This window comes from Paralichthys olivaceus, chromosome 19 (assembly GCF_024713975.1).
Source record: "Paralichthys olivaceus isolate ysfri-2021 chromosome 19, ASM2471397v2, whole genome shotgun sequence".
In the NCBI taxonomy this organism is placed as follows: Eukaryota; Metazoa; Chordata; class Actinopteri; order Pleuronectiformes; family Paralichthyidae; genus Paralichthys; species Paralichthys olivaceus.
The window spans coordinates 11314414-11334063 of NC_091111.1; the positions used below are offsets into that span (position 1 = coordinate 11314414).

Consider the following 19650-nt stretch of genomic DNA (forward strand, 5'->3'; position numbering starts at 1 on the left):
GTGTAGTTATCACCCTGGACAGAGGAAAGATGTAAAATACTAAAAAATGTATATTGTGAACATGTGTGAAAAATAGTCCCACAGTTCAGTTTAAAGCAAACATCCTGCTCGCACTCAGGACACATTTTCTGAGGCTGTAACGTGAACAAATTCAGGCAGTTCTCTCTGTCTTTTTGGCACAAGTGCTAAATCCTTCCTGTGCCTTTATTTCCTATACTCCTGGCCACTGGCGCTCCCTGGAGATGACATAAAATGCTTTGCTGGTTTAAAACTAATATTGTTGTATGGGATTTGCAAGGAAATTAGGGTTTTTCTTGAAGCCTACGAGGCCCTTCGGCAAACCGTTCCCAGTGAAAAGTGATCAGACGGAGCCTCTGATCGTCTCTACATGCTGTGCAATGAACTCTTGTTTGTTTTACGTAAAAAAAAAAGAGATTTATAATGTATAAAAGACATATAAGAATGTCTCCCTTGAGTGAAATTCCTTTATAATGAAAGCATGATTGATTTTCATAGCTGATTTCTGCGGCATACGTACTGATGAAATAGATATGAAGTGCACAGTGGAGATTGCTGCGGTTTTAAGTTGACACATGGTGTCAGTGTTTAAAATCACTAGCGGTTAAATTGCTCATTTGCTTCTGAAAACCACGCATTATAGAGTGGCTGCTACTTGCATCGAGTGCTAGCGTCTGTTTTCGCAACAGCACAAGGAAAACACTGTGCTGCCACGATCTCTCCCACTCCGCTCTCCACATCAATCCCCAGTGTGGAACCGCTGATGCCTTTTACTCTCCATATGACTCTTATTAGTCCGATATGAAAACCGGGCTCTCGTCTCTATTCTCATGGTCGAGAGCCATTCTCACTCCGTGTGATTTTCTACCTCCTGACTGTAGCCTCTGCTCGCCTCAAACCAGTCCCCCGACCAGCAGGCCACAAAAAGACGTATTTGTTTTGGATGTACAGTAGAGCAGTTTTTTTGCACAAACCCCCGGAGTTCAGCTGAAGTCTGTGTGATAGCTGCGGAGTGACACCTGGATCTGATTTGGAGATTCTGGAGGTCATTTATATTCAAGCCGTCTTCCTTTTTTTTTCTTCTGGGTCAGAATTGCAATTGTATTAAGAGTGTTCTATCAATAAAGGAAGTACAGTGTGTGCGTTTTGTTTTTCATCGTGCCGCCATTAAACTGAATGACCCGCAGGTCTGTTTGAAGTCTTTGTTGTACTGGGAGCTGCTCAAGGAGCCACTGGGAGGGGGGGTTGCTGGATAAGGTGTCCTTGCACTGTCAACACTTAAAAGATATCAAAGCCTCCTTTTCCCTTCCTGTGAAAAAAAAACCAACAAAAAAAAAACCGCCCTCATGTTTTCGATTTCCCGGCAAGCGAGGAGGACTTTTGACTCTTTCTCACAATACGTTTCACACTCCAAAAAAAAATGTAGGAGTCTGATTCCATATGTTAAATCCTGCAGAGGTGCTGATATGTTCAGCAGCTTTAGCTCACGTCATCCTGGTGATGTTTTTAGCAGCAGGAGTCACCGTGGTGTCTGCCAGGAATTAACGGCTGATGTTTTGTCTTTGGAAATCCGAGTTATTGTCGCACATACGTAGTTATTGTCTGAACGAAGACAGTGATTACTTAATTAAGTACGTAAGTAAGTGAAGAAGATGCATGGTACTCCACGTTCGAGTCACTTTCACACAACCTGCACCTGTATTTGCACACAGACACATGGAGGGTATGCAAACAGAAATTCGGTTTCAAGCCAACTTTCTTGATGTGAGGCTACAGTGACTGCTGCTGCATCACCACCATGTAAAATGCCATTTAAAATCTTTATCATTGAACATCATTACAAGTTTTAAGTTTCAGGTGAAGGTGTCCAGTCTTAAACTGCTAATTATTTAATTCCTCTGATGATAATTTAAAATCCAGGTTTAGTGATAGTAGCTTTGTTGTTTTTTGTGTGCACACACACACAATGTACTCATATGCACATGCTAAGACTACATAAAACATCTTGTGGTTTTGCCTCATCCAGCGCCTCAAATTATTAGCAGCAGGTTGCTCCCTGCTTAGCAGATTTAAACGCGTCCATGACTGAGTTGAATTTTCTTCACCACAAACTGAGTGATCCGATCACATCCCTGCGTCTACTCCGCACTTTAATATCTCGTCTGCACAGCTTCACTGGGACCATGTGCGGCTGCCGTGTGATATGTGCTGCACATCTGAAGCTGACCATTTGAAGTTCCCCCCGCATATCCCTACCAGATGGGGTCGAGTCAGACGGCGTGGGCTTTACGGCTGTCGACTTCACCGACGTGCAGTTTGTGAGTGAGACGTCTGAGAATGATGGATGTGTTTTCCCTGGCTGATGCTTTATGTGACACAACTGTGACTGAATGCAGCCGAACAGTGTCAGGCAGAATCAAAACCAGTGGTGGAATTTAACAAAGTATGTGGACTTAAGTAAATTCTTCATGGATCTGTACTTTAATAGATTGATTTTCATGTACTTTTCACTTTGTCTCCACTACATATATCAGCAAATATCTGTACTCTCTCTGTATTATTCTTGTATTTAACAGTTGGCACAGGTAATGATGTTGACCAGCGACACAAACTAGACCATGGACGCCATCTGACAAGATTTTTGCTTTTCAGTGTTCTATTACAGGAAGTGTATGAAATGCAGGACAAAATTGTCAAACGTTCTGTCATTTTATTACATATGGATGAAAATATAGTGAAAATAGATGATTCCCCTTTTTGCAAGGGACCCCCTTCAACCCCTTAAGGACCCTCGGGGGTCCCAGACCCCACTTTGAGAACCCCTGATGTAAAAGCTACACTTGGCAAGTTCTTAAAAGTACTTAATTTTGCTAAAGTAGAAAAGTTACTGGGGTACTTTTACTTGAGTACATTTTTGTTCACTTGTTCTCCACTGATCACAACATCTCTCTGGAGGATAAACATTAATGTCTACTCTACACTTGGCTCTTAGAAGAGGGTATTGAGAACAAAGCCTCTCCCACCTCTGGCCCCACTTTATGTAAGAAAAAAAGGTGGAGGAGGACATATGGAGCATGCAAAGTTAATACGAGGAGAAAGGTGATCCTGAAAGGTGACTCCCTGTGTGTGGTCTCCCCGTATCAGATGCCCTGTACGGAGACGTGCACGTACCATGTTGATATTCAAAAGCTTTGGATGTTTGTTTAAAGTGAGTAATTGATACTTGCCACTGGAAGAATTCCCCCCAATTTGGCACCGAGTGTGAGAACAAGGAACGTCCAGTTTGCCATGTCTGCCTGCTGTCGGCGTGTGTTATGCTACGGGAAATACGCTGGCCCAGCCTCATCTCCCCACCCCCTGCTTCTTTGGAGTTCACTGCGATGGCAGCACCAGACCACACATACTGCCACTTTTTACGGTTTTCGGCTGAGGATTCCTACTGTCGCTGCCAAATTGCCTATTATTGAAACTTTCAATAAACAAGCAGAGAAATGCAATGCCTTTGTTTGGTTTGGAACGACAGTTGAAACACTCTCAGACCCGTTTTTCAGGACACCAAAGAGTGGAGTATTTGAGGCGAGGGCAGACATCTCGATTTGAAAATCTCTCTTACTGGAAGGTTCCTGGAGGTTTGGTAGCAGTAACACGAAACGTTCCCTAACTGAATTACTTTGTGAATTCATCTTTTGAATTACTCCTGCTGCTGCTGCTGCTACTGCTCCACACACAAAGACTACATCCGTCCCACTACGTTTTCATTCGTAAACTGTGTTTTCAAACTAACACAATCTCTGTCCACATGAGAGTTTTGGCACCATATCAGTTTTAGTCCAAACCAACTCGCCTAAAAACCTATATCTCGTGACCACGCCGGTAGAATTGTGGTTGGAGCCAAAGTGTCTCCCGGCCTCGAGAACCTGTTGATCACTGCTCCATTTAAAGAAACGTTAAAGTGGTCATGGCTCCTTTGATCTCAGCCTTTTTGACACCTTGAAACACGACATGAAAAAGAGGCTTAACCGCGGCAGGATTCCACTTCAGCTGTTATCTTTGCCAGCGCGGCGCCGCCTCAGAAAAGGGACGATCCTTGCACTTTGTTTTGATTGCCGCTACCTACACCGCCTGCATCTCCGCTCATGCACAAAATGCTGCTTGAATATCAGTTCGATCATTTCATTCTTGTCCTTTCAGCTGCCCTCATTCTTGTGTCAGTACAAAGTGTGTGCCCTAATCCTTTAATGAATGTCTTCTACTGGAGCTTCACATGGCAGAGCATTCCAACCTCGGGACACATGAACAGCTGGATGACTGCAGCACTCGCTGTTTTATTTCATCCCGCATTGTCAGGTGTTCTTGTTTTGCGGCCATTCATCTCAGTGCATGTCATGGGATGAACGGGGAAACAAACTGAGGCCTCACAGGATGAGAAACAGCATCAATCTAGTCAGGAAATCAGAGGATGAGTTCAGTTGGTGGACAGACATCTGTTTAATAGTTCACTTTTCAAAATAAAGCCAACATTGGGAACTTCCTGTTTGTGTTTTTGTGGCTCTGTGTGATTTACAACATGTTTGACAGCTTCATTGGAAGATTTCGTGCAATAACTTATGCATACACATTCTTACACAGTACACATTTTTCACTTTGGTTTTACACTTGTTTCCTGTATTTGGCATTGTATACGACTTTTTTATATATTGAGCTCTTTTTACTTTATTGTATTTAAAAGTAATTTTTGCTCTTTGCATTGCTGAGCAGACCTGTTCTTTTCATCAAACACTTTTCATGCACTGTTGACCCTTGAAATTTGAACTTTATGGAGGCAGAGATGGATTAAGTGTCTCTTACTCCAGAAGAATAATGTCCTCCTCAGTTATATGGACACAAAACATGGTACAAGTAATAACCTGTAACATGCACCAACTAGAAGGGCACTCAGCAGAGCGCATACCTCCACCAAGGCCCAACAGCCCCTTAATAAAACCACTTTTAGATCTGAAACCAAATTGCACACACTCATGGATATGAATGTTTTTTCATCAGGATCCATTAATTATTCTTTTTAGAAAATGTTTCTGAATAATTCTGCAATGTTAAAGAAATAAAAAGGAAAATAAAATCCTGGATCTGCACCAAAATTCAATGGGTTACTTCCTGAGCCACAACAAAACCTTTCAACAAGTCTCATGGAAATCCTGCTGAACATACGCAGGCGAAAACATAAGCTTCACTATTAAAATCACACTCAGTATTCCTGTAAACAACAGTCCTGAGTCCATGGTGCGATCTCCTCTCCACTGTGGCGTCCGACCAAGATTTTTATGTTCTTTCCCAACACACAGGTGCAAAAACAAACAATGGTCGCCATAACTATCGGGGTGGATGTATTTTCCACATTCTTCTCGTTCCTCTGAATGCTGCAACCCTGAAATTAGTGGTCCTCTAGGTCATCTAATCTGTGAAAGCTAACTATTACCTCTCCTTCTCCGAGCTCCCTTTCCAACTGTCTGTCTGTCTTTATCATCTATACACTGAGGCCCTGACCTAAATGCTGCCCCTGCTGCTCCGGCTGCTGTTGGACAACGCAGATTTCTGTAATAATTACATCATCCTCACAGGCTAAAGAGGCAAGATAATTGTCCCCCCTGGCTGCAAAGTTTCAGCTCTGTAATAGCTCCCGAGGCAGCGTCTGCGATGCCAAATAACACAATCGCAGACTCACACAGTCCGGAGGGGCACACATTTTGTGTTTGTTCAGTTTCAGTTGTAGATAAGACGGTGGGAAATTCATGGTGCGTATATAATGTGAGAAACAGAGCAGATTGACTGTGGCAGTCATCCCCAGTGTTTGATATCAGCTAATCAGAAAGACGGGAGCCTCAGTGCATCAACATGAAGACTGAAATATACTCAGCACACACGTCTGCAACCGATAATCTAACAACTTGTCAAAGATATGAAGAACATATGTAAGTAAAACCTGTGAAAGTAAAGTTTTCACACATTATTTAACAGTATGTTTATCTGATGGTGTCAGAATTAAACTGAAGGATTCATTATGCTTAAGACAAAGTAGGTCAGGTCATTGGCCACAATTGGTTTTCAATCAGTCTCTTAAATATGCCAGATTTTTTCATCACGATCCACGAAATATTCTCGGAGAAATCAATGAAAATGGAGAAAAATCTCACAACGTTCAAGAAAGTGAAAACAAATAAAATCTGGTATCGGCTGCCTGGTTCTGATCTGCACCAAATTTAGTCAGGCTCCACCCCTCTACAAGTTTTCATGGAAACATTTCCATTTTTTAAAAAAGTATGCTTATCATAAAGTGAATGATTGAATGAGTTGTTGTTCTCAGGCTCACAGAAGGATTTTATCACAACACTTCACAGATCTCACTTCACTGAGGATTATTTTACTTTACAAAGTACCCTGCCTCATACTATAGTCTACAAACAGAGAGAAGCGAATAGGAGACGCTTGTTATCTAACATTAACCTTCTGACATCAGGAAGCACTGCCGGCTTCCTCCTCAGCATTCCTGTCCTCTGATGCCTCCTCGCACCTGTGAGATGCCCGACTATTCACTAGTGAATGGACCCATGGATTTACCGTCATGCTCCCAGTGATTTATAATACTCACCGACAGATCTAAAGAATACCCTGTGATATTTGGAGTAACGTCGACCTTATTTAACTGCAGCTTGATTCTTGGAAGAGCCACTATCAAAGTCCAGGCTGTTTTACATGCTCTGCCATATTTTTTAACAATATAAATACCATTATTTGGTATTTCCACAATAATACCTGCACATATTTTGCTTTTACAATATGTTCCACCTGCACCGCTGGCACTGTAAAATGTAAATATCGGCCACGGGAGCAGTGAACCGCCTTTAATTTGAACCATCCTCCACGCCAGCCAGACACTAAACTCCTACGACTTCTGTAAAAGTCAGAGGTTTTAATGTGCTCTGCTGAAAATGTTGTATGGCCTCAGACATACCACGGCGTGTTATTTTCAGTAAAATCGATAATGGAGAGAACAGAAGAACACGCTCCATCTCTTCTGTTATCAATCTGTCATCCTCCTCTTATTGTCCTCCAGCCCAACCGTGTCTTTACCAGTTAGCCATGTGGTCTCTTTTCTCTCCCCAGCTCTGAATTATCGCTTTACATCTACTGCACTGTATCTAAGACGAGAGAGGCTTTGCGATTTCATGGAAACTTTACCAATGAGGCCAGCAGGGGAGAGAGAGAGCTAGAGAGCGAGAGAGGGAGAGAGAGGGGGTGTAAAACAAAGATTTTATGGCTGGTCAGGGAAGATTGCCTGTACTCACACATTTTAAGAACCATCCTAATCTTAGTCCCCCACTCTTGACCAGCTATTCCTAGAGCGCTGTACATCCTCTTAGTGTCATAACTTTCGTTAGCCATTTTCAGACAGGAACTCAGGAAAAGAGTTCAATTTAAAGAGTTTGCCTTTCATGTACAACTTCCTCGTACGTGAGACGCTCAAAACAACAGGAAAATGTCTGAAACATTTATGTTTTTTTTCTATCTTTCATTTTGACAGCAGGACTTATTGATTTCACGTTCTGATTTTGTAATGCTTTCACTCAAAACCCTGCGACTGCACTTGAGTAGCACATGCTTGTGCTTAGACATGCTTTGCTTCAGTGCTTGCTTCTGTGCACCCTTCATCAAACATCTACTGTCAGATTTATTTTTTAATGCAACAAGTCAGTCAAAAATCTTCCAACCAATGGACTGGCAGGTGTAGGGTTGACAAATTCAATTCTCCCGCCCCCGTTGTGGAAATCGTAGCCAGTTGGTGGGCTCGGTGTAGCACACTGAAGATTATTTTATGATATCATATTTCTTGCTGTTTTTCTAACATCACTATGTTCAGTGGAAACTATTGACTTTAAACGTGTTTCAGTTAATAACTTTAATTTTACCAGGGAGCAACGGACTCAGACATTCTCACTTACAGCCCATCCGGAGAATTTCTGGACTGACTTGTACTTCTGAAAGCAGCTTCGGTCTAACTCCAGTAACAAATTAACTAACAAATGATGCAGTGATAATGTCCTTTGGGGCTGACAACCATGATAAGGTATGATTGAACACATTCACACTGCTATTACTGATGTAATGTTGCTGAGAATATATACGTCTCCTCTGCTCCTTCAGCCAAGCCCGGATCATCATTTGGGGCCAATGTTTTCTTTGCTTCTCAGGCTCATCGCCAAAATAATACAGTCTGATGCCAGTGGGTTTCTATAGGGAGGCATCGTGATGACCCTCTATAATAGAATTCATTCTTGAGAAGAGACAGACGGAGCATCAAAGTGGAAAAAACCCACCCTCTCCCTTGTATCCTCTACTTGTGGAATAGAGTTGAACCAGTGTGTTTTTGCGGTGTGTTTGTGGTAATGGCCACAACCCTGCAGCTATGTGCACTGAAACTGTATCTTCACAGAGCGAGCCACAATAATGACATCTCCCGGTGAGCTCTATTTGCCCGAGATCTCCGTTTTCCCGCGGGGACACCGACATAAACTGGCAAATTAACAATGGGAAGTTCGACTTTCCTCGTAATTAATTTCTGTGGAACTTTTATGGGCACTTTCTTCGGGGAATGGGGTCACAGTTGGTAAAATTTAAAGGTAAGTGTAATAGTCTCTGAGGGGTCTTTATTCAGGGAGGAAAAAAACTGATATAAACTTTGGAACGATTTTTAAAACATTGCACAGCTTCTTGATTTTGTTTGTTTTTTCAGGAGATGTCCCACAGTCAGACTTTTCTATATCTCGCCCCGTATTTACATCTGAGGCATTTATCTGACAGTTCTATCTACCACAAATTGCAATAAGCTTAAAATTGTAGATCCAAAGTATTACACGCAATAAAAGGCATGCAGTGTAATTCTCAGAATCACATATTACTTTGTGCTGAAGATAAATATTAGATAGCATAAGAGAAGGGAATAAAAATCTGAGGAAAATAAGTGAAAAAGTGGGATGTGGCCTTGTGGGTAATAGGACATGACAACTTCCATTAGTTAGGATTATAAAAGATCCAGTAATTCAGTGTATCAAATTTGAGATCCAGTTAAACTTATACAGTGACATGAAAAACCCATAAATAAGTCCAGTATCAGTTTTTCCGACCCAGAACCTGTCTGGCAAAGCGGACACAGAATTCACTTTTTGACTTTTAAATAAACTTTTTTTTACTTTATTGAAATTGTAACCTTCACGTTCAATGATACAGAGTTGTAGGAAAAGGTATGACTCAAAGGTATGGCTCTGACTCAGAGGTCGGACATAAAAAATTATTTCGCACATAGCAAATCTGCCTGGCTGGTTTCCTTGCTATTCATAAAGAAAGCGGTCTGGTTTACTGAGGTAAAACAAACTTTAACAGACTGAGCTCTGTTTTCACTTCTCATGTATTATGATCGAATCCTTGGACCAGGGTTTTTCTTTAACCTGACATGATTTGAACTACAGTTCCCATAATGCTTTAGGAAAGGTGTAGCTGAGCGGGCCAATCACTCAGGGGTGGGTTACAACCCTGTTTATTTATTTCTTTGTTTTGTGTTGTTATTGTTAATACTGGCACAATTAAGAGTATGCCGAATTGAGTATGAGAAGTCTTTGTCTGCATTGGGTCCATAACTTTACAGACAATGATGACTGGATTACTTTGACACTGAAGACATGTTTAAAAAGTGAGTAATCTCAAGGAAGTTCGGGAGTCCCGTGGAACGTCTTTTTTTTCTTCGGTTTCTAAACGGGTTTACAGACATTTATCCTTAATGGACGTCAGAGCTAAAGATCCAGGAAACGTAAGTCCCAGTGAGCATGAAAAAAATGTCCCCGTGTCTTTGTGTTTGTGTCTGTTTTAGCTCAAAGTTTGAGAAGGAGTAAGACGTTTAACGCATTGTGCGGAACTCCATTATCTTTTCCATTGTTTTTAAAACAGCCGCGTGCACCTGTCCCCTTCACCTCACTCAATACGTAAGATTCACGTGTCCGCTGCACATCACCCGTTCGTCTCTCATTACGGTTTGAAAATATCTATCAAGGAGTAGCTTGACTAATTTTCTTCCTTTGAAAGGAACCACGCTAGCTCTTTCCCTTTGTTTCCAGTCTTTATGCTAAGCTAGGCTAATGAACCCCCCTAACCTCAGCATCATGGTTAATGCACATATATAACAAGCAGTGTTAGTAGTCGTGGTTGCACACTGCATAAGCAATATATTGATATAAAGAGATTTTTTGTTACATTGATATTTGATTATATCGCAATAATTATTGTCATTGTTTTATTGTCCAGTCTTAGAAGTAATGCATCCTTTTATTCTCATTTTACTCTGCAAGGAAGTGAACAAGCATATTTTATAAAATCCCAAAAGAGTGTAATTATGGTTTGGTGCATCTATCTACAAAACTTTCACCCAACCACTGGGCGTACGTCCCTCAATATTTTCAAGATGAATAGACTACAATTTTCTTTTCTTTCTTTTTTTTAAACATAATAATATTTTCTAAAAAACACCCTACACTCTCCGGGTAACAGCTTCGAGTTTTAAGATTAACATCTGATCTGATTTCAGCCAAAGAACCCGACACAAGTCTGTTATAAATCTGTTCTCCAAACACATCTGTAGATATACTTGATCATAATAGAGAGGCTTCAATGGATCCACCATATGAAGCTAACCAACAACATACCTGAACCACCTCCAAATTTCCCTGGTGTCTATTTTTAACTCTAGGTCTTGCTGGATGTGAGTTTGCAAAAAAAAAAAAAGAAGTAATTTTTGGAACATATGGTACGATTTAGTATTGGGATCATAGAAGTGGCTTTAAAGTGAGAGAGAAAACAGGAAAACTTGTCTGTACTTAGCATGAAGTTCCTTTAGGTTCTGTTGTGTCGGATTAAAGAGCTTTACTTTCTCAGAAAAAACCCATCTGTCCTTAAAAGTTCAGATGGGAACGATGCATTGAAATTTCAGAAACTTGAGCGTGGGGGGTTCAAATTATGGCGAGGGAAAAAAAAAGGGTAATTTCTCACCGGGTTATTCTTAGTTCCCTCAAAGCAATACATTAATCATGCGCCCTGTCACGTAATCCTGTACAGTTGATTTTTATATACAGTAATAGATCTTTTCTGAAGATGAAAGCTGGACATGAAATTGAATTCCCTTTTCCATTCTTTGTTGTACATTCCTGGCGTTGAGCAGTGATTAAATTGGCAATTGTATGGTTGAGTTCACGCAACCTCCTCTCAGCATCCAAAAGGCTGACAATCCAAGAGGGCTAATTGAGAAGCTGAAATGAGAAGCAGTGCCGAAATGAAGAGTAACTTTTTTGCCCTCTTAAAAAAAAAAAAAAGAGGGGGAGGAAAAAAAAAAACTTTTCCACCTTCGTTCTCATAAATCCAAACCAGATGAGGGCCGTGCACCCCTGATCCCCCCAAGGTAAGACAGCTCTGATCATAGTGTGCAGCTGAATGCTAACGATGCCCAGGGAATGAGTTTGACAGCCCCTTGGGGTCATCACATGCAGACATCACCACATTCACTGTCTCTCCGGCTAAACAGGGCAACACATTTTCCAGATTATGATCTTTACCCATTTTTTATTTTTTTGTCTCCCAGCAGCTCTGGCTCCGTGTGCCGTAATTGTCAATGTCTCAGTCTGAAGTTGCAATCTTTATTTGGGATCCACTCCCAGTTGCATTTGAATAGCTGCGATTGATTAGTGCTGAGGGGCTGCGATTATGTAAGACAGTGGTTTTTTGTTTTCTTTGATATTTCAGCTCGTATTAGCAGGATGACACATTTTTGACTCCAGTGTATCGGTGAAACCGCAACGTGTTTGCATTTGATTGCTGAGCTCTGTGTGAGGCCCTGACGTTTTGGAGGAGAAGCTGCGCCTGGGGATTAATTCATCATGTAAATCTGATAAATGTTTTTCGATAACGACAGAATCTGAACCGCCTGAATGTCACAGCCCCCAAACATGCACAGGACATCTACTGCTGCTGGGAAATTCATCACAGATCGTGTTTACTTTCGTGACTCGCTCTTAACAATGTGTGGGGTGTGGTGAAACGTCTGGATTTCATGGCAGCTCTTTAGATTAAAGCGTTAAAAATAAATCTTTACTGCATTTCTTCAAGAAGGGGGGTGGGGTGGCTGGGTTTATCATTCATGAAATAACAGAGGGAGTTTGTAATTTTCTTGGTGTTTGATGGTTGACCTGCTGGCTGAATTGTTCATTAACAAAAAAAAAAAAAAAAAAAGGCTCGTGAATCAGCTCGGTGTGTGTTGGTTTCTTATGAGTTGGTGAAGCCTGAGCCCCCCACATTAAACATTATGTCATTAAACGTAAAAAATGATAACAGATGTTCTCGCTGCGCCCCCCCCCCCCGAGAGAGAGAGCGCGGGCACTGAACACTGGAGGTCTGACTCTGATTCAGTGATGCTGGTGGAGGGATCAAACCCAAGACATCCACTTTATTTACTCTCAATACGTATTCTAAGAAATAACAGACTATACTCCCTTAATTAATGCTTTGCAAATACATGTGAAACTCTTATCTTGGCCAAAGACAAATGATTGTGGGCTAAATCAAGGAGTAGGGGGGATTCTTCTCTGGGAATTCCCGGACACACAGCACCAAAAACTCAACTCGGTGTCTCTGGACTGTTTCATTTCATTAAAAGAGGGAGGATGGCTGCAAGATCTCCATCTTTTTTTAGTAGCCCTAAATTCTTATCAGATTGTAATGAATGGAGTGAAATTTTAGCCAGAAGTACAGATTGTGGCCGTCAGGGGACTTAAAAATAGTCTGACCCTGGGTTTCCTGCCTTACATTTACAGCGCTGATGAAAGGGCCGACCCCATATGACCAATCTGATGTAATCAAGGGGGGATGAAGTGAAATAGTCGAGGCTGAGAAGAAGAACTAGATCCTGCTTGAGCAGAAGTTTCTACAGAAGTGTCCTTAATACGCGTTTACAGGAAAGTTTCCTGGTGCCGGATATAATTATCCAAACTGTCAAAAAACACCTAAAAGAGGAAGCACTGGGCAAAGTTAATTGTAAGTGTACGGTAAGTCAAGTATAATGGTGGAAAGTAAAACAGAGGCCATGTGAAAGTGTGCTGGGTAATGGCAGGTTATGTGCTGTGTTTAGGAGATTACAGAGGCTCATGTACCAGAAACTTCTGACGCTTCAGGATGCTCCGTTCGGTTTGTGAAGATGGGGCCCTCAAATGGTTCAAATGATTATTGAAATTCACATAATTAATGCTGTAAAAATACAGTTTTAATTCTAAGGTGTGTGAGTATATTTTTGCCCTGCACAGTGTTCCATGTGTGCTTCACACTCTTCGTTACCATGCCAACAACAATGTGATTGCAGTGGTGTCCCTGCAACTTAAATTCATTGTAGACAAACTCGATGTGTTGACGCTCTGTGACAAAGTGTTGCTTATCTTTCGCAGCGCATGTGGCGGCAAATATTTTCTCGTTGACTCCTTAAATTAGCCGAGCTGAGACAATAAATATATTGTGGAAGAACAAGCCGACTGGTGTGTTAAGCTGAGTGTATCCTGGAAACACAATTGCGATGGTGGTGGTCCTCGACACGGACGTTAACGCTTATTATGGGGATGTTTTGGGCTGAGGTTTATTGTCCTCGTCTTTGCTATGTGGAGTCTCCCAGCGATTCATTCAAGAGCGCAGACCTTCCGCAATGGCCCGACAGTCCACAGGCCCCCACAGTCAGAGATTTCAGTCCCATAAACATGCAGGATTTTTTTCAATCAAGATCCATGATTTGTTTCCCGGAAAATCCGAAAAAATGTCAAAAAAATCACGTAATGTCAAGGGAAATCAAAAACGAAAAACCTGGATCCACTCTCTAATCTGGATCCACACCAAAATTTTATGAGTTATTCCCTGACCCATATCACATTCCTCCACCTTTTTGCGCAACTTGCTTCCAAACAAATAAACATAAACCAACAAACAAACTTACTGGAAACATAACCTCAATATTTCTTGGCACCCCCCTCTCATCTTCAGGTTCATAAACTTAAATAGATTCATTAATGTAGACAGAGGAACAAAACAATATATTTTGGAGGCACCTACTCGATGTGCTGAAAAAAGCTTAAACACATTAGCACGTTATGCTATCACATACTCCTCTGAAGTTGTGCATATCCAGTCCTGTGCGTCCAACCAACCAAGCAGCCATCTTTGCAATTCTACCCCAGAATTCCCTTCAATTCAATCAATATGCTTAGTATGTTTGAGCATTTGGCAAATCTTTGTTCATTAGGTTAGTGGATCCTATTTAAATGTGTCAAAGAGTATAGGTGAAAATATGATGCTATAAAGATACAATTACTGAGTTGAGAAATTAATCAAAATGAATTACTCCACAAAGCTCCTCCGCTGGAAATGTTGTTTGTTATTCCATGTTTCAATAGTGAAACGATTGTTTTGAACGCGGGGTGGGTTTCTGCTTCCCATTACACTGGTTATGTTTGTGGTGCTGAAAAGATAAAACTGAATTTACATCCTAATCTGGGTAATAAAAGAAACATGTTAAGTCAGCGGGCTGGAGAAGTGGACCGCTGGACGGCTCGCAGCTTGACTACCAGGATGTTTGTTATTTGCCTTCTGCAAACATAACAAATCACAGCTGATCGACTCAGTTTACAGCCACAGTGCAACCGCTATTTCATTTGGAGGGGAACACAAAGAGGAATCGGATTTGGGCTGGGGGGGGTTCGGAGATGGAGTGTTGTACAGCGGTGACATGGGGGTAGAAGGCATCCTATTTGGTGTGTTTACAGATTCGATTTGGCCATCTGGACAAATATGATTATCCGAGCATTAGAGGAGGGAAACTGAACCAGCGAGAGTTTGTTTTGAGGCGTTTTCATTTGAGTGGAAACCCCTTCATTAGACAAACGAATGCTGGCGAGTTCAGCTCCTTGTGAGGCCACTTGCAGTGATTGTATTTACAAGGCTGCATCTCCCTGTGCACTGTTGGAACACGCAGTGGGAATGTGAGAGGGAACTGCCCATATTAGTTTTTGTTTACAGTGGGGGCAGGATGTGACTTGGAAACTAAGCAATTTAAGTTTGTTTAAGTATCGCAGTGACTTAGAGTATAAATCCTACATGCTGCGTTAATGCAACCCAGCTTTGAAGTGACTGTCCTCTGTGATCCCGCCTCGTCAGGCTACTGTGAGCCAAAGGGATCATTCTCACACTGGCCATTTCATCTCATTTCGCTGCTACCACATGATGTTTACAGAACCCTCCAGTGGGCCCACTGTTCTGCTGTCAAGGCGTAAATTATATACAGGAGAAGAATGCGGGTTGTAGGTGGAAGTAGACAAGCTGCCATTACTGCAGTGGCACCTCACGAGTAATCCCACGTATTACTGTGTTGGCAAAATATTTCACTGATAACAGATCATGCAAGACTGTATATATGCGGAATAAAAATCACTTTCAATATATATTGTTAACTATTTTAATCACATTTCATTTTTTCCATTATTGATTATGTAAATAACAAACTAGCACCCGGTAAATGAAACAGAACCTGGCCCAAACATTAATACAGGCTACACACATACTTACCAATGTTGTGAAAGATGGACGACATGATAGCTCTACAAAAGTGAAGCCAATATATCCCAATCACCCCCTGGTGGCTGGGTGCAGTATTGGTCATAAATGTTCCATGCATTTTTCTCAGAGATGGTTTCTGTCATTTAGGTTGTCCATATCACACTGACGTTTGTTCAAGAGTTAATTTTATTGTTAAGCTTGATTTGAATAAGTTATTCGATGATATAAAAATGGGGTGAAACATTGACATGATTGACAGCTGAGACTGACTCGCAATTGGTGGAGTGAGTGTATTGGCGGGACGTCGGTACAGCAGCTCCATTCCTTGAGTGGGAGGAAGCGGAGACATGCCATCCATCTTTATATACAGTCTATGGTACGTACACACATATAGACCTCCATGGAGGACTTTTAGGCCTGCAATACATTACAATGAACACACACACACACACACTGTGCGAGATGTAAAGCAGCCAGTCGCTTATGGAGCGCTGCCAGCCAGAGGAGTCATGAGGTCTCGTGCAGATTAATGGGGAGGCACAAACCAAGCATGTTTCTCATTGACAGCAGTCTTTGCTGCTGCTGCTGGTAACTTGGCAACACTGAGGCTGAAATATCTTGTTACTAATAGAACAGTAATTACAGAATGTACAAATTTGCCTTTTTTTCCACTTTTTGTTGAGTAATTTTGGCATTAAGTTGTTTATGTTAATGGTCAGAAGTCCAACTCTGCAGTTTCCTGTATCCACGTGTGTTTGAAGCAGCAGCTGAACATTTGAACAGTCAAATTATTGTTATAGCTGAAATACTGCTCTTCACTTCAGTGCTCATTTAGAGTTGTTGCTTTTGTTTTCACTTTTCACTGGATACGTTTGAAATGCAACTGTGGCATCTAATGTCCATCTAGGTGACTGCACACGATCCAAATTCCAATGAAGACCATGATGACAAGTCCTTTACTAGTTATTTTCTGTATTTCAATTCACGCCTCTTGAAGGTCACTGACTCTGTGACTTTAGGCTTTGTGTTTGTCAGTCTTTATCCAAGAATTACAAATCTCTTCTTCTTTGTGGAGGGGCCACTGCATAGCTTTCTTCACCGGTTTAATCCCCAGTAACTGTGAGAACGTACAGTATTCTCAGACAGGCAGAAAGACAATAAACTTAGCAAAACCACTTAAGTCATCATCATGGAGCTTGTGCAGGAAGAAGCGCCCCGCTGACACCGTCTCCATTACCTGTTTGAGCTGAGGCAGCTGCATAAGAGGCCGTTAAAGATATGACTTCCCTCATCAGTCTTTCTCGACTCTCCTGGGATGAGTGTGGAGGGAGTCGGACAGCGTTACCATTACCTAGAGTGTCATCCAACAAGTATTACTGCTCAGGTGTCCACGTGATTTAACTTTCCCTTTTCTCACAAGCCATATATGTGCAACATGTTGCAGCAGCTGAACACACATGCACATACAGGATACTTAAAATCCTAAAGTTTCTCTGAGAGTTTATTTAGTCGCAGGTAAAGCGCAGGGGCCTATGGCGTGATATTAATGGAGAAGGTGTTTACAGCTTCAAGGAGACAAAATAAATGAGCTGGAGGAAACCTAACCCCCCCCCCCCCCCCCCCCCCAGTCCTCAATAAAGAAATCCTTTTTATCATTTTATTACAGGATGTTGAACCGTTTGACTGTTTGTGTGTGACTAGGATGCCCTGTTTGTGTCATGATGTAAGTACTGGCATCATTTATACAGCCTCTGTAGGATCATTTGAAAACTGAAACAAGTCTGTAAGGATGAAACTGTAGTTTTGATGTCATGCAATATCTACCAGGACATTACATTAATAGAGGTTCAAGTTCTGCCTCCCACGTGTGGTTGGGTTAGGGCAACATAAACACTTTGTTTAGGAAGAGATTGTGTTTTGTTCAAACTTAATGAAAAACTTAACACATCTGGTCCTGTGCTTCAAATCACTGTTGAAGTTTTTATTATTTTACCAAGACAAGAAGATCTTCCCCCATAAACTCTATCAAGTGCTGCGGGTGCCTTGACATAAACATAAAAACAGTGAGAGTAGATGTTATATCGCCACAAGCGGAAAACATAACATTGCAGTCAAGGTTTTGCAGATTGTTCAGTATCAGTGACTTAGCAGATCCGTACATTACTTAAAGCGTTTTTTTTGTATTTTCAATGTAATTTGTGGGTGGAACAGTTTCACCATGAATGACTATTACAGAATAATTTGAAATTATAAAATCTTTTTTATCAGTAGCATAAACATTTTTAGAACTAATAATGCAATGTTCATAACATAACAAAATGTCTAAAGAGGGCAGACATTAGTCTACGTAAGCTGCAAGTAATGCTGTAGAATTAAAAGCCCTGTGTGAAATCAGAGCGGCAGGCTGCATTGGTTGGGGAAACTGTTTAAGTTAGTGTTTCGACAATAGCTGGATCCCCACCCAGGGGCCACATCCTTGGTCTCCAACATCTGGATCCTTCTTGAGAAACTTCTCCCAGAATTCATTGCATGCAAGTGATGAAGCTAACAAGGTAACTATGTAGGCATTCAGCTTACAGTAAATACAGCAGTATTAGCTAGCTAACAATGCAGTGGTAAGCGCAGGACAAGCTAGTTACGTAAAGAGAAAGTCCTTTGTACACCAGACCATCTCATTTCAGTTGCGGTCTACAAAGCTCTTGTTGACTGGGTAAACTGAGTCCTCTGAAGGATGCGGTCATGAGCATGTTAGGCAACTGAGAACAGCCGATTCACAGTAACGACAATTTTGTGAGAACCACTTAAATTCTATGATTGGCTATGTACAGGAGAATGACACCATTGATGCAAACATTCCAAAATCTTCAGATATAAGTCTTTATAGGCAACTGGACTTTCTAGGTACAACTTCTGAAGGTATCATGACCTGTATGACACAGATTACAGCTGCGCAATTCTAAAGGCTTTTTTTTGAAGACTTGAAGAATATCATGTATCATGTGTATCTTGGGAGGGGGGGTGCTACTTGGGACCCTCAGAGTCCCTCAAAATGCTCCTGGCTCTTGTGGGACACAGCTATTTAAATACTGAAGTTCAGTCTGAGTGACAAATAATGTGCTTAAAGCTTTAACAGATACCACAGCACTGCACGGCAGGTCCGTAACAGGTTAATGCTGCGTCTGCTATTTAATCTGTGATCGCCATGAAAGGTAAACAGAAGTAATACAGCATTCACCTTACAAAACAAGGAATGTGTTTTCATGTCTAGCCAAGTGAATTTTGAATTTGAATTCCTGACATCTCATCAACGCACCTTTTTCTTTTTCTGGCTTTTCTAAACCGGTAGTTGTTTATGTAATTCAAACTTGCGAACTTGGCTCGGTTCAGTCCAGAGTAATACATTTAGCATGATGTTGTATTCAAAGTCTCTATAAATTACAACCTCACACTGTCTCCGTCTCCCTTCTTTCCTCTTACAGTCTCTCTATCTCTGTCTTCTCTCACTCTCTCTCTGTAGCACACACCATCCCTCTATTATTGGAATACTGTCACGTAAACACACTGTGCTGTAATATAATGTAGTTTGATCCAGACCTCCCATTCATTTGTTTAGCTATAAAGGTCTATGAAGTTGATATGTGTTTACATATTTGTTCACCCCTTCACTTTTTTCCAGACGTGTGTGTGTTCATGCTCTTCCCATTGGTGAATTACACAACTCTTTCCACCCTGGGGCCTGAGAACTAGTCTGATGTGACCTGATGATTTTATTGCAGCAGCAGTCCTTTTGAGGACTCTCTCTCTCTCTCTCTCTCTCTCTCTCACACACACACACACTTTCTCTCTCTCTCTGTCTCTCACTTCCCCCTCTCATTTTTTTCTCTCCACCACATCTGTTAATCTGCTCAGGGAATAGCGGCAGACAGTTTTCCAAACCTCTGTGCATTTACG

At 41.5% G+C, this 19650-nt stretch overlaps 1 protein-coding gene across 1 annotated transcript in view; it reads left to right on the plus strand.

Annotated features, from left to right (window-relative positions):
* The first annotated feature begins 9568 nt into the window (after positions 1-9568).
* Positions 9569-19650, plus strand: part of esrrgb (estrogen-related receptor gamma b) — a 101222-nt gene continuing 91140 nt past the window's right edge. Inside the window, exon 1 of the mRNA XM_020097730.2 lies at positions 9569-9877. The gene's annotated coding sequence lies outside the window, so the exon portion shown is untranslated. The remainder of the gene's footprint in view (positions 9878-19650) is intronic.